The 15,737-nt window shown below is 33.7% G+C and overlaps 1 protein-coding gene across 12 annotated transcripts in view; it reads right to left on the reverse strand.

Annotated features, from left to right (window-relative positions):
• The window catches only part of MBD5 (methyl-CpG binding domain protein 5), a 491,908-nt gene that overhangs the window by 204,142 nt on the left and 272,029 nt on the right, over positions 1-15,737 (reverse strand). The gene's annotated exons all lie outside the window — the stretch shown is intronic.

The raw sequence follows: 15,737 nt of genomic DNA on the forward strand, positions 1-15,737 counted from the left end.
GGGTGGACTCTGGGATTTGGTGATGGACAGGGAGGCCTGGTGTGCTGCGGTTCATGGGGTTCCAAAGATTTCACCACGACTGAGCTACTGAACTGAACTGAATTACTTTACAATATTGTAGTGGTTTTTGCCATATATTGACATGAATCAGCCATGGGTATACATGTGTCCCCCATCCTGAATCCCCCTTCCACCTTCCTCCCAATTCCTTCCCTCAGGGTCATCCCAGTGCACCAGCTCTGAGCACCCTGTCTCCTGCATCAAACCTGGACTGGCGATCTATTTCACATATGATAATATACATGTTTCAATGTTCTTTTCTCAAATCATCCCACCCTCACCTTCTCCTACAGAGTCTAAAAGTCTGTTCTTTACATCTGTGTCTCTTTTGCTGTCTCACATATAGGGTCATTTTACCATCTTTCTAAATTCCATATATATGCGTTAGTATACTGTATTGGTGTTTTTCTTTCTGACTTACTTCAGTTGTATAATAGGCTCCAGTTTCAGCCACCTCATTAGAACTGATTCAAATGCATACTTTTTAATAGCTGAGTAATATTCCATTGTGTATATGTACCACAGCTTTCTTATCCTTTCATCTGCTGATGGACATCTAGGTTGCTTCCATGTCCCAGCTATTGTAAACGGTGCTGCGATGAACATTGGGGTACGTATGTCTCTTTCAATTCTGGTTTCCTTGGTCACACATACATTTTTATGGTACTTGAATAAATATATAGTTGATGACTTTATGTCAGATAGGAAGTTTTACATTAAACTTGAAAAATTTAGAATTTGCCACCCAGAAAGCCACAGTTCCTTATCCAGAACACTAAGGACAAAACAGAGTCCTCATTACCTGAATATTCATCACTCAAGCCAAAGTTCTCACATCATAAAATTCTAACTGCATTCATCACTCACTGACTGTGGCCTACTCAAATATTCTTCCCAGCTCAACTCTAAAGCCTGTCCAAGTGAAGTAACTCAGAAAGAAGAAAACAAATACAGCGTATTAATGCATGTATATGGAATTTAGGAAAATGGTACTGATGAACCAATTTGCAGGGCAGGCACAGAGATGCAGATATAGCGAACAGACTGAGGACAAACCGGGGCAAGGGAAGGGTGGGACGGATTGAGACAGTAGCACTGAAACCTATATATTACCATATGTAAAACAGATAGCTAATGGGAAGTTGCTGTATAACACAGAGAGCTCAACCCAGTGTCTGTGACAACCTAGAGGGGTGGGATGTGGAAGGCAGGTTCAAGACGGAGGGGACATATGTGTTGTTCTTGTACGGCAGAAACCTACACCACATTGTAAAGCAATTATCATCCAATTAAAAAAAATTTTTAAAAACTGTAAAAAAAAAAAAGAAAAAGAGCTGTCATTACCCATAGTGACCAAAGTCCTGCTGATCAGTCTTTCCTTAATCACTGGATGATGTAAATGCTTATGTTCTTCAGGATGCTGTTTATGGCTATACATAATGTAATTCAAATTAACTCAAAGTCAATAATGGGAAATGCAGAATTTCATGAAGTTAATGAAAGTGATATTTGAATACTACTCAAGTCACACATAAAGCCAGTTAGACCAGTTAAAATGAAATAGAGAAAATGGATGATGATTCATTGGGTGCTACAAAGAAGAATAATTTTAATATCAAAGGATTGGAAAGGCCATTGGGAAAACTGGAAAAAGTGCTCTGAATATTTTTGTAAAAAAGGAACCTTTCAAAAAGCATGCTAGAAAGTTAAACATTAAGGACAGGATATCATACTGTGTTATCAACTGTTAGAAATCACAAAAAAGAAAAAAAATGTTATTCAATCTTTGTTGATTTTTGTTATTCCAACAGTTTAAATTATAACCTGTCTTTAAATAGCATTTGGTTTAATACGTTTCATAATAAAGTCTTACTAAACCTTCCTTCTCCACTCCCATGCCCCTACTATTTACCATAAATCTTTAGTTCCTATTTCATTTACATTTCTTGTCCTGGTACCATTTATTTTTAGATAACAATAATAATACAGGACAAGTCATAAAATGAATTTTGATTTTTATAAGTGAATAAAATCCAATTTAAGTGAATTTCTTTTTAATATAGATGTGAACCTTATTTAAATGTGCTCATACTCAAAGCATTCCATAATTCTGATAGAGTGTTAACAAAGAAATCAATGTCCATCATCTTTGATCTTTGTTTATACCATGAGTCATTTTAAAAGTGTAGGGAGTTAGGTGAACAAGTGACTAAAGCTCACCTAAATAAACAGAGATCTGAAAAATCTGGAAGATTAAAATCAATGAGAAATTTTATGGTTAAGTCAGGTTAGGGGTTGAAATGCAGAAGAAATATGGTCATAATTCTGATGAACTGTGCTGTAACGTTTCTCAGCAACTAAAGTATTTTAAAGATACATATTAGAAGTCAAATGACATGGATATGGAATAATCTGTCAGGTTGAAAAAGAAGTAAGAATTATTTGGAAAGTGATGAAAATCAATGACAATTTTAAAGAATGGTAAGAAAATGCATTCATTTATTAAGAAGAAGAAAAATCCTCTATGTTACACAGTCAACCATTAAATCAAATGTCAGGTTTCATGTTTGTAAAAACAAATAGTTTAATCATGATAACTATTTACTTTGCTGAAATACTACTGCTAAATACTCTACGGAAACTTAAAAATATTGGTAATAAAAACAAGATTTGTTGATATTAAAACCTGTTAAAACTAAATGACAATAGTACTTTGAACTTCTTCAGAGAACTATTGTCATTTAGTTTTAACAGGTAAAACTTTAAGTGGCCATGTATAGAAATGTGGTGAATTACAGTGTACATCCCAATCAACAGTGGTTATTTAATAATATGAGTAATTGTGGTCAGATATTCTCATTATTCAAGAGAAGCTAGAGATTTGGATTTTAATGCAAAACTTTCCAATTTTCAAAGATTATGTGACACAGATGATACAAGCCTGTTAGCTGAATCTAGCCTGTAGGACAGTTGTTTCCAGACTAAGTAAAAAAGAATGCTATTTTGGTTATCTATGGCTGATTTACATTTATAGTACAGAAAGAAAACATTTCAAATACTTTAGTCCAATTTTCTCATGTCAATCTTCTTTTTTTAGTAAATTCTCAAATGAAAATAAAAAACTGAAATATCATTCTATTCATTTCTAAATGTTTTGACACTTTGCGTATGTGCCAAGTCGCTAAGTCATGTCCAACTCTGCAACCCCATGGACTGTAGTCTGCCAGGCTCCCCTGTTCATGGGATAATCTAGGCAAGAATTACTGCAGTAGGTTGCCATTTTCTTCTCTAGGGTATCTTCCTGACTCAGGGGCTGAATTTGCATTTCCTGCATTGGCAGGTGGATTCTTGCACCAACCGGGAAGCCCCATTTTGACACTGGGTAGGAGGCAAAAGAGAAAAGAGAAGATACAAGTGCATCTGAACCTGGCAACATATAGTGAAGAGCAGTTACCCTCTCAAAGATATACAACTTCAACCTACACTACTTTTTCTGCTTTCCTTAGTTATTCAGAAAGACAGAGTGCTGTAAACTGAGCTGTCTATTTGTTTCAGGAGCAGATGGGAAAAATAGCTACTTTTAAATGTGATTAAAATGTGAAGCCTCCATTTAGTACTTATTTTTCTTTGTAAGCTTCCGATTTTAGGCTTAAGCAACTTTAATCAAGCGAAGATAGATCAGACAGCTGCTGCAGCGCTAGTCCACTGCTTATATCTCTTCACAGAGAATGCTATAACAACAAACAATTGCAGCAAACAATCAACTCTATCTTTTGCCAAAGCTGTGAGAAGAAGTTATTCATATGTTACTGGGGGGAGTCCAGTGAGGGTGTAAAACCTTTGAAGTGGACAGCAACTAGTCACTTATTAAAATAAAAATGCATTTACTATTTTGTATCCTGATTATGGTGGTTGTGACACAAAACTACATGATGTTAAAATTTATAGAATGAGACATCAAAAAAAGAAAGAAAAAAGTTTCTTTATGATAATAAGAAAACAAAGCAAGTGAGCCTAGCATGTAGGCATCAGGGTTGTGGACAATTTCAGGTTGATGATCACAGTATCTAATTTGATAATCACCCAGTTGAGACAGGGACCAGTCTCCAACTTTTGGAGAGGAGCACACCAAGGTCCCATGAGAGGGGAATGACTCGCCCAAACCCACATGGCCAGGAAGTAAAGAAGCCTGGACCAATCCAACAGGCTATATTACAGATGCCTCCACTCTCTATTGTTTAGACATGTTTGAAACAATACAGTTATTTTTAAAATAATGTATTTGCTCTTTCATCCCATAAATCCTACCATGGCAATTTATCCTATAGATATCTGACACATGTACAAAATAACAATATTCACTTTTTTTTTTTCCAGCTTACTATAGCAAGGTTTATGTCAGCAAAAGATTGAAAACAACTCAAATGTTGCTCTGAGGACTGATTAGATGAACTGTGGCTGCCGTCTATGGGGTCGCACAGAGTCGGAGACTACTGAAGCGACTTAGCAGCAGCAGTAGCAGCAGCAAGTATAATACTTCTAATGGAATATCATGAATGGTATTCTAAGTAAGAATGAAAAGCTTTCTATGTATTGATATGAAAACAAAATCAAAATAAAACTCCAAGATATACTGTTTAGTAAAAAAAAAAAAAAAATGCCAAGTGCAAAACAATATACAGAGTATGCTTCCATTTGTGTAAGAAGTGTAAGAATGTATCTATTTACACTGTTGTGCTTGTGTGTATAAACAAGTAGCAGAAAGATACATAAGGAACTATTAATAGCTTTGACCAGAGGGGTGATGGTTGGGGCAGATGGGGACAGGGGTGAAAGTAGATTCTCAGTGACTACTTTTTCATACTGTTTTGATTTTTGAGCCATATATGGAAAGATAAGAAGATAGTTAAGAAAGAGGTTAAAAAGAGCTGAGTGGAACTACAAGTTTACATGCTAACCTTTTGCTGGGCTTCAAGGAATTGTAATTTTAATTTAATGTTTATCTGGCTCTGGTAACAACAAAGCATGTTCCACTTGTTTCTGCTACATTTGCCTCTGGAGAAAGAAGGGAGAAACTTTATTGGAGACTTAAGGGGGGAACACATTTTCTTGTGATTAAAATAGAGCCATCGACTAGGGATAAATAGCTTAGTTCTTACATTTGTTCAGCACGGTCCACTAAAGGTATGTAATAATTTTATCTGAATAGGGAAGGAAATGCCTGTTCAGCTGACTTCAGAACTAAAATTAGGATTCCTTTATTGCTGTTTCAAACTGCTAAGAACTAAATATTTTATGCTGTGTTTGAAAGAGCAAAGGATTCTAAAACTTTGGTCTCAGCACTTAAATGGTCATATACAAACACTAGATAATGTATATCTACTTCACTGCCGTCCCCCCAAGAATCATTCTTCATAGACTCCTCACTGAGAGCTTTTCCTTATTACAAAAGTATAGGATGGACTGCAAGTGAAACTGACTTTACAGGCGTAAGGTAACCTGCTTTCCACATGAGTTGGGTAAAGCCGCTCTAACGATGGCAAGCAATCACAGCTTTTATTTCTAGATTGATGTACAGTTTACAGATTGCATTCTCATGTCTTATTTAACCCCTCCAAACACTGGTATGTGAGTACTATTATCTCTGATTTAGAAATTAAAAACTGAGGTTCAAAGAGGTGACGTTGCTGAATAAAACCCCACTTCCAGGGACTGGCAGAGTCCAGATGTATACCCAGATCTGATTCTGAACTCAGATCTATTACTGCACAGTTATATATAATTATCAAAGCCTGTCATAAATACAAATGTGATTAGTTTAGATATAACTAGTGATATTTATATCTGATGAAATGATTTAGTCTTAAAGTTGGTTTATTAAGGTTAAAAAAAAAAGAGTCAAAATGACCACTGAAGATAATTTAAATCACACATAAAGTATAAACATAGTATGGGGAGTAGACAGTCTCAGCAATATTTAATTTTATTTATGGTACAAATTAATATAACACATATACTAGGGTATATACCTAAAAATAATTTTTTTTAGGATTTTTAAAACCTTTTATTTTTTATTTATTTATTTTAAATTATTATTTTTTTACAATATTTTATTGGTTTTGCCATACATCAACATGCATCTGCCATGGGTGTACATGTTTTCCCAATGCTGAACCCCCCGCCTCCCACCTCTCTCCCCATACCGTCCTTCTGGGTCATCCCAGTGCACCAGCCCTAAGCTTCCTGTATCGTGCATCGAACCTGGACTGGTGATTCGTTTCTTATATAATATTATACATATTTTAATGCCATTCTCCCAAACCATCCCCCCCTCCCTCTCCCCCAGAGTCCAAAAGACTGTTCTATACATCTGTATCTCTTTTGCTGTCTCGCATACAGGGTTGTCATTACCATCTTTCTAAATTCCATATATATGCATTAGTATACTATATTGGTGTTTTTCTTTCTGGCTTACTTCACTCTGTATAATAGGCTCCAGTTTCATCCAATTCATTAGCACGGATTCAAATGTATTCCTTTTAATGGCTGAGTAATACTCCATTGAATATATGTACCACAGCTTTCTTATCCATTCATCTGCTGATGGACATCTAGGTTGCGTCCATGTCCTGGCTATTATAAACAGTGCTGTGATGAACACTGGGGTACACGTGTCTCTTTCAGTTCTGGTTTCCTCAGTGTGTATGCCCAGCAGTGGGCCTGCTGGTTCGTATGGCAGTTCTATTTCCAGTTTTTTAAGGAATCTCCACACTGTTCTTCATAGTGGCTGTACTAGTTTGCATTCCCACCAACAGTGTAAGAGGGTTCGCTTTTCTCCACACCCTCTCCAGCATTTATTGCTTGTAGACTTTTGGATCACAGCCATTCTGACTGGTGTGAAATGGTACCTCATAGTGGTTTTGATTTGCATTTCTCTGATAATGAGTGACGTTGGGCATCTTTTCATGTGTTTGTTAGCCGTCTGTATGTCTTCTTTGGAGAAATGTCTATTTAGTTCTTTGGCCCATTTTTTGATTGGGTCATTTATTTTTCTGGAATTGAGTTGCAGGAGTTGCTTGAATATTTTTGAGATTAGCTGTTTGTCAGTTGCTTCATTTGCTATTATTTTCTCCCATTCTGAAGGCTGTCTTTTCACTTTACTTACAGTTTCTTTTGTTGTGCAGAGGCTTTTAATTTTAATTAGATCCCATTTGTTTATATTTGCTTTTATTTCCAATATTCTGGGAGGTGGGTCATAGAGGATCCTGCTGTGATGTATGTCGGAGAGTGTTTTGCCTATGTTCTCCTCTAAGAGTTTTATAGTTTCTGGTCTTATGTTTAGATCTTTAATCCATTTTGAGTTTATTTTTGTGTATGGTGTTACACAGTGTTCTAGTTTCATTCTTTTACAAGTGGTTGACGAGTTTTTCCAGCACCACTTGTTAAAGAGATTGTCTTTTCTCCATTGTATATTCTTGCCTCCTTTGTCAAAGATAAGGTGTCCATAGGTGTGTGGGTTTATCTCTGGGCTTTCTATTTTGTTCCATTGATCTATATTTCTGTCTTTGTGCCAGTACCATACTGTCTTGATGACTGTGGCTTTGTAGTAGAGCCTGAAGTCAGGCAGGTTGATTCCTCCAGTTCCATTCTTCTTTCTCAAGATTGCTTTGGCTATTCGAGGTTTTTTGTATTTCTATACAAATTGTGAAATTGTTTGTTCTAGCTCTGTGAAAAATACCATTGGTACCTTGATAGGGATTGCGTTGAATCTATAGATTGCTTTGGGTAGTATACTCACTTTCACTATATTGATTCTTCCGATCCATGAACATGGTATATTTCTCCATCTGTTAGTGTCCTCTTTGATTTCTTTCATCAGTGTTTTATAGTTTTCTATATATAGGTCTTTAGTTTGTTTAGGTAGATATATTCCTAAGTATTTTATTCTTTTCGTTGCAATGGTGAATGGAATTGTTTCCTTAATTTCTCTATTTTCTCATTATTAGTGTATAGGAATGCAAGGGATTTCTGTGTGTTGATTTTATATCCTGCAACTTTACTATACTCATTGATTAGCTCTGGTAATTTTCTGGTGGAGTCTTTAGGGTTTTCTATGTAGAGGATCATGTCATCTGCAAACAGTGAGAGTTTTACTTCTTCTTTTCCAATTTGGATTCCTTTTATTTCTTTTTCTGCTCTGACTGCTGTGGCCAAAACTTCCAAAACTATGTTGAAAAAATAATTATATATATATATATATTATTTACACATATTTCACTAAAGGATGGCTCTAGGTGAATTTATACAATTAAATGTGCATATCTGTATGATATGCACATTTAATTGTATATGTACATAAACTGTACTGACAGGACTTATGATCAAGATGACCTATTTGGAGAGCACACATTTTAGAGATTTTTCTGTTTAAAATACCTAGTAATTACAGATAAAGTATCTAGAGAAAAAAAATGCAACTTGACTGTAAAAATAACAGCTGGTTCACTGAGGGCTTACTGTAAGTCGCATGTGCTCAGTTACTCTGTCATGGCCAACTCCGTGACCCCATGAAGTGTAGCCTGCTAGGCTCCTCTGTCCATAGAATTTTCCAGGAAAGAACATATTAATATTATATTAATGTTTTATATATTACCACATTTAATCCTTTACAGATGTCTATGAGGTAGACACAAACTCATAAATACAGATGAGGAAACAAAATGCTTCAAAAGGTAGAATCACACAGGAAGTAAATACCAATGCCATGATTTGAATCCATTCACTTTAAGTCTAGAAATCATGCCCCTAGAATAAGAACTGTTCATATTCTTGTTTGATGCACCAAATCTATGACATTAAACAAGGCAGCAGAATGAATCTTACATATATAACAGACAATGGTTTTGAAAAAGATTCATTCCTAACTTCCAAATTCTTATATAAAAACTGAAATGATAGCACTTATGATCAAGATGACCATAGTAGGGGAGCACACATTTTAAAGATTTTTCTGTTTCATAAACCTAGTAATTACAGATAATGTATCTAGAGGAAAAAAAATACAGTTGTATAAAAAATGCTATGTTATAGAACACAAAGTGGTAGGCAAGGCCGACAGAATAGATTTGTTTGGTTCCAGGTCTGGTAGCAATCAGAGGCACCAAGGGTTGATACTGCATGGTGGTGGGGATTAAAAATAACTCCCTGGCAAAAGACTTGAGCAAGTCTCAATGCATGGACTCTATATTGAGGCATGGCTCCTCTATGAAAAGAGGCTGAAAAAAAGCTCTTAGAGCTAAAGGTTATAAAAACCCAAGCGACCAGAGGGCACAAAATTTACTTCTTAAAATCAGGCCAAGCCACATATTGACTCGGTGATTAAGGTAGAAAAACAGAGAAAAAAAGTTTCCCTTCAATATGAACCTGCAAAATCATTTCCAAAGTACATGAGGCAAATTAAAGCTAAGAAAAAAGTCAACAACCTCAACAATTAGGAAAGTATGCACATCTACACTGGAATAGTGTCTATTTAGGTCCTCTGTCCATTTTCTGATTGGGTGTTTTGTTTTTTGTTTTTTGGATTTGAGCTGCATGAACTATTTGTAAATTTTGGAGATTAATTCCTTGTTTGCAAATATTTTCTCCGAATCTATAGCTGGTCTTTTCATTTTGATATGGTCTCCTTTGCTGTGCAAAAGTCTTTGAGTTTAATTAGGTCCTATTTGTTTATTTTTGTTTTTATTTCCATTATTCTAGGAGACAGAGTGAAAAAGATATTACTGTGATTTATATCAAAGGGTGTTCTGCCTACATTTTTCTCTAAGAGTTTTATAGTATCTGGCCTTACATTTAGGTCTTTAATTCACTTTGAGTTTATTTTTGTGTATGGTGTTAGAGAATGTTCTAATTTCACTTTATACATGTAGTTGTCCAGTTTTCCCAGCAACTTTTACTGAAGAAACTGTTTTCTCTATCATATAGTCTTGCCTACTTTGTTGAAGATTAACTGATTATAGGTGCATGGGTTTATTTCTGGTCTTTCTATTCTGTTCGATTATTCTGTATTTCTGCTTTTGTGTCAGTATCACACAATTTTGACTACAGACTGTAGTTTTGTAGTATAGCACTGGGAACTCTACTTAATATTCTGTAATAACATAAGTGAGAAAAGAATTTGAAAAAGGATACATATATATATAACTGAATCATTTTGCTGTACACTTGAAACTAATGTAATGTTGTAAATCAACTATAGTACAAAAAATAAAAATTTTAAAAAGACTATGTAAAGTTAAAAGAAGAAAAAGTATGCAAAAACAAGTATATACATGAGGAATCAGAAAACACCTTAAAAATAAGACTTTAAGATTCACAAAGAAATATGTTATAAACAACATCTATAAAAATCAAAGGAAAAATAGAAAAAAATCAAAAGATAAGAGTAGATGTATATGGAAAAATTAAAAAAATAATTTTTGGAGATGAAAATATGCTAGTTGAAAAAGAAAATTCTAGTATATATAGAAATTCTTGACTGGATATAGTAGAAAAGACAGTAAACTGGAAGACAGGATTAAGAAATTCACAAAGAGCGAGATTCAGAGATGTAAAGAGATGAACATTGTGAAATAGCTATTAATGGTCATGGAGGACACAGGCTTTAACATATATGAAAATAGATTATTTCAGACATAGAATATAAAAGTCATGGCAGATAAGCAATATTTAGACATATGGTTGAGATATTTCTAGTAGTAAAGATCAATATGATATCTAAGATCAAAAGCATCATCATTAAATCTACAGAAAGATACATGAAAATAAATCCACACCTCAACTCCCACATAGAACAAATATAAGGATAAGAAAGCCTTAATACTATCAGAGAGAAAAAAAGATTATCTATAAAGTAATACTAATTAAATAGCAGATTTCTTATTGTATCTAAAATGCTGGAAGATAATAGAGCAAGATCTTCAAAGTGCTGAGAGAAAAATAACTGCAACCTAAACATTTAAAACTACTTACCATTAAGCAGTAGGGACAAAAATAAAGATACTTCTAGGCCTATAAGAATTGGTTTACCTGCTAGACATGTTTGTTGAAATAACTACTTCTTAAGGCAAGAAAAAACAACACAATGAGAGAAAGCATGGGGCATAAGACGTAATTGTGAGCACAGAAATTAAACTAATCTTTTAAAAAATAAAAGAAAGCAAAGACATTATTAAAATTCTAGAAAAAATTAAGAAAGTTGGAAGATAAAACATGCAGAGATTAGACGCTTTAACCTCTGAGCCACCAGGGAAGCCCAAGGATAGACTAAATGTTTTTAAAACAAGAGAAAATACTATAGTTCTTATGTATATGAAAATTTATGAGTCATGGTTAAAAAGGTCAAAATATAAAGTTACAGCTTCCAAACCAGCAGAGGAGAAAGAAAAGCAGAAAAAAATATCAGTTTAACAGATAGCATGAAAGGAGGAAAAAAGGAAAGGAAAATTAAATAAAACCAAAATAAAATGGCAAAAATAAGTCAAATATATCTATGCAACAAAGATAAATGCATTAAATTAACTTTTTAATAAATAATATGAGAATGGAATTAGAAAAATGAATCTAACTTCATAATGTTCAGATGAGATACACCTAGAATTAAATGATTCAGCAGTATACAAAGGAAAATGGAAAAGATATTCCAGGAAGAATTAGCTGAAAGTAAGAATGTACAAGATTTGAACAATAGAATTAATAAGTTTTTGTAGCAGTTATATATATATAACACAACAGCAAAAAATAGAATTCCTTTTAAGTACATGTGAGGCCATTTTGATAAAAAATGAGAACATATTAAACTTCAAAATAAGCCTCAAAAAGTATCAAAGAATCAGAATCATATAGACCAGTCATCTGATCATAATGAACTACTGATTCATGTAAAACCACAGATAAATTTCAACTGTATTACATTAAGTGAAAGAAGACAAAATCAAAAGACTATAGGTGATATAATTATGTTTATACAATAATATGGAAAAGATACAAACCATTGGTTTCCAAGGATTGGAGTTGAGGATATGAAAGACTATAAAGGCACACAAAGAACTTTTTGTAGGTGATGGATATTCTATACCTTGATTATGATGGTGAATAAAAGAAAGTAAGAATGTAGAAAATTTGAACAACAGAATTAATAAGTTTTTGCAGCAGCCATATATAGAACACAGCACCAAAAAATAGAATGAATGAATATGTACATTTGCCAAAATTTGCCAAATGAATATGTACATTCACCAAAACACAGAGCTGTATACACTAAAAAGGTAATTTTACTCTATGCAAGTTATACCCTAATTAACCTGATTTCAAAACCCTGCTCAATTTAATAAATGTATTACTTCAGATGTACTTATTAAATCAGAAAAAATTTTAAAACATTTGATTAAATGTTTCAATCAAAGATCTGGAGAAGGAAATGGCAACCCACTCCAGTATCCTTGTCTGGAAAATCCCATGGACAGAGGAGCCTAGTGGGCTGCAGTCCATGGGGTCGCAAAGTGCTGGGCACGACTGAGTGACTAACACTTCACTTCTTCAATCAAAGAAGTGAGAATAAAAGAGTTAAATATAAGAAAGAAGAAGGGAGGAAAGGATAAAGATAATATAAACCAATCTCTAGTCAGATTCATGAAGAAAGCAAACAAAACATATTATGAATGAGAAGGGGACACTATCATACATAGATATGAAAAATAACAAAATATTAAAAACAACTTTAGGAGGTATTTGATACTATGGAGGAACTGTACAAGCTATGCCTATTTTTTTTAATCTCTAAGTAAAGGGGTAGGTTTTAAAAATGCTTCATAGTGTCATAATACAATCGAATTTTAATGATCTATATTCCTCTTGAGACCTCAGCAGGTCTCAAGAGATTTTCCCTACTCAAATCTCACACATCTCTTCAGTCCCAAGGCTCTGAGATTTCCGTAAGTTGTTCCCATTTCTCATAACTGCTCTCTAATTGCCTTCTCTACATGATTATTGTCCACTCAATCAGACTTTACGCTTACTTTGCATTCTCAGATGGGCTTAACAAAATGCTCTATAAATACTGTAAATAACAACTGAAAATTGTTCTTCAAGAATGATGTTGAAGAAGGGAAGACACAATTGCTCTCTAAAGTTACAAAAGTTAACTCAACTGAGTATACTAAAACTAGAAAAAAAGATAAGCTTTCTCTTTTCCTCTTCCTTGGGTTTCAAGTTTTTGAAAGGACTAATAGAATCTTTATCAATTTCTGAACTCCTGGTACCAGATACATATAGGACTGTTCTTTATGTTAAGAAAACAAACAAAAAACACACTCCATCATATACATGAAAATACAGTGTTTGTTCTGAAGAGTCACACTAAATAGTTACCTACAGAAGGGATGTATGTCAAGAAAGAGCATATCACTTAGAAAAAAAAATCTAAATTGTAACTAATGGCAATTCATAATTCTCGACTGGAAACTAGACTGGAGAAAAAAAAAAACTACTATTAACAGGACAGTGTTGAAATAATCGCCAAATCTGAATATAGATTGTGTATTAGATAACATTTTATCAATGTTAAGTTTAAACTTTCTGACTTCAGTAACTGTTTTAAGTCATGTAAAAGAATGTTCTTATTTCAGGAGATACCTACAGAAATATTTAGACAAAAGTTTAGCTAAATAATAATAATGGTTTAGCCAAATAATAAGTGACGCATGGATATGATAAGAGATAAACCAAATGTGGTAAATGTGAAAAACAGATCAAGGTGAAGAGTATAATGATATTAATTAAACTATTCTTCCCAATATTCTGTAGCTTTGAGATTTTTCAAAATCAAAAATTTTTTAAATAGTCAAATATATAAGTATCCAAGAAATATTTCAAATTAAATCAGAACATTTATAAATATACGAAATCAGTAAATATATCCTAAAATTAAAATATAATCACCAAATTTATAAAAAATAATAAATGCTATAAGCAGCAAATATTTGAATTTAGAAGATTATTTTGAGAACTTCTCCTAGAATTCAAACTAAAAGAAAAAAGAAATAAAAGACAAAGAGAAAGTGATTTAGAGGATTATTGTTGTTTAGTCGCTAAGTTGTGTCTGACTCTTACAACCCCCATGACTGCAGCCCACTAGGCTTCTCTGTCCATGGGATTTCCCATGCAGGAATAATGGAGTGGGTTGCCATTTCTTTCTCCATGGAGTTCCCGACCCAGGTGGATTCTTTATAACTGTGCCACCAGGGAAGCCCAATTAAGAGAGTATGATGGTTAATTTTATGTTTCAACTTGGCTGCACTGTGCACACTGGTGCACAGTGATTTGATCAAATACCAGTCAAGATATTCCTGTGAAGGTAATTTTTAGATGTAATCAACATTTAAAATCAATCGATGTTTAATAAATCACAGAATTCTGGTAATGTGGGTAGGTTTCATTTAATCAGTTGAAGGAATCTAGAGGAAAGACTGAGGTCCTCCAAGAAGGAATAAATTCTATCTACAGACTACTTTGGGATACGAGGCTGAAACCATCTCCTGCTGGAATTTTCAGACTGAAATCTGCCTACAGATTTCAGACTTGTCTGTCAGCTGCCACAACTGCACAAAAATTTTCTTTAAAATAAATCTCTTTATGTAAAGTAATCTCTTTATACCTATGAATATGTATATATACATCCACATGTATATGTATATATATATATACATATATACATCCCATTGTTTCTCTGGAGAACCCTCATACAGGGGATAAACCCAGGAGGTCCAGTATAATTCGATGCACGATACTGGATGCTTGGGGCTAGTGCACTGGGACGACCCAGAGGGATGGTATGAGGAGGGAGGAGGGAGGAGGGTTCAGGATGGGGAACACATGTATACCTGTGGCGGATTCATTTTGATATTTGGCAAAACTAATACAATTATGTAAAGTTTAAAAATAAAATAAAATTAGAAAAAAAAAAAGAATTTGAGTAGGAGAAGAGATAGTAGGTGAGACGGAAGCAATAGTCAAATAAATGATACTAGAAATTTTCCTGAGATAAAATAAAATATGAATTTTTTACAATAAAAAGGGTTACTGAAACTTAGGCAAAGAAGACTTAACTTTTAGAAAGTCCTGGTGATACACTTTAATAAAGAAAAGACAAAACCCTATATGGGCTTCAAGCAGAAAAAAACAGCACTTAAAATGAAAAACATCAGATTGACAACAGACTTCTCTCATACCATATGTAATAGTACACAATGGACCATAATCAATTAGTTTTTAAAAGTAAAAGATTTCTACCCAAGAATCTAAAACTAGCCTAGCTCTATTATTCATTTTGGAAGACACAAAGGTATTTCACAGTCATTCAAAAGACTCAGAAACTTTATCATCCATCATGAAAACAAATGAGTTTAAGAAATGCAAAATATTTTAATAATGAAGTATCACCAATAAAACTATTAAAACTTTGGGTTATACACCCAAGTTAACATGGTTCAAAGGCAAATAACACGTTAAAATAATAATTTAACAAAGTTTACATCATGTGAAAAAGATAACACTGATTTAAAGCTAAGAGTCAACATTATTGCAAAAAAAAAGTGGTATGTGTGCACACACACAAAATGTGT

This window comes from Bos indicus, chromosome 2 (assembly GCF_029378745.1).
Source record: "Bos indicus isolate NIAB-ARS_2022 breed Sahiwal x Tharparkar chromosome 2, NIAB-ARS_B.indTharparkar_mat_pri_1.0, whole genome shotgun sequence".
NCBI classification, from domain to species: domain Eukaryota; kingdom Metazoa; phylum Chordata; class Mammalia; order Artiodactyla; family Bovidae; genus Bos; species Bos indicus.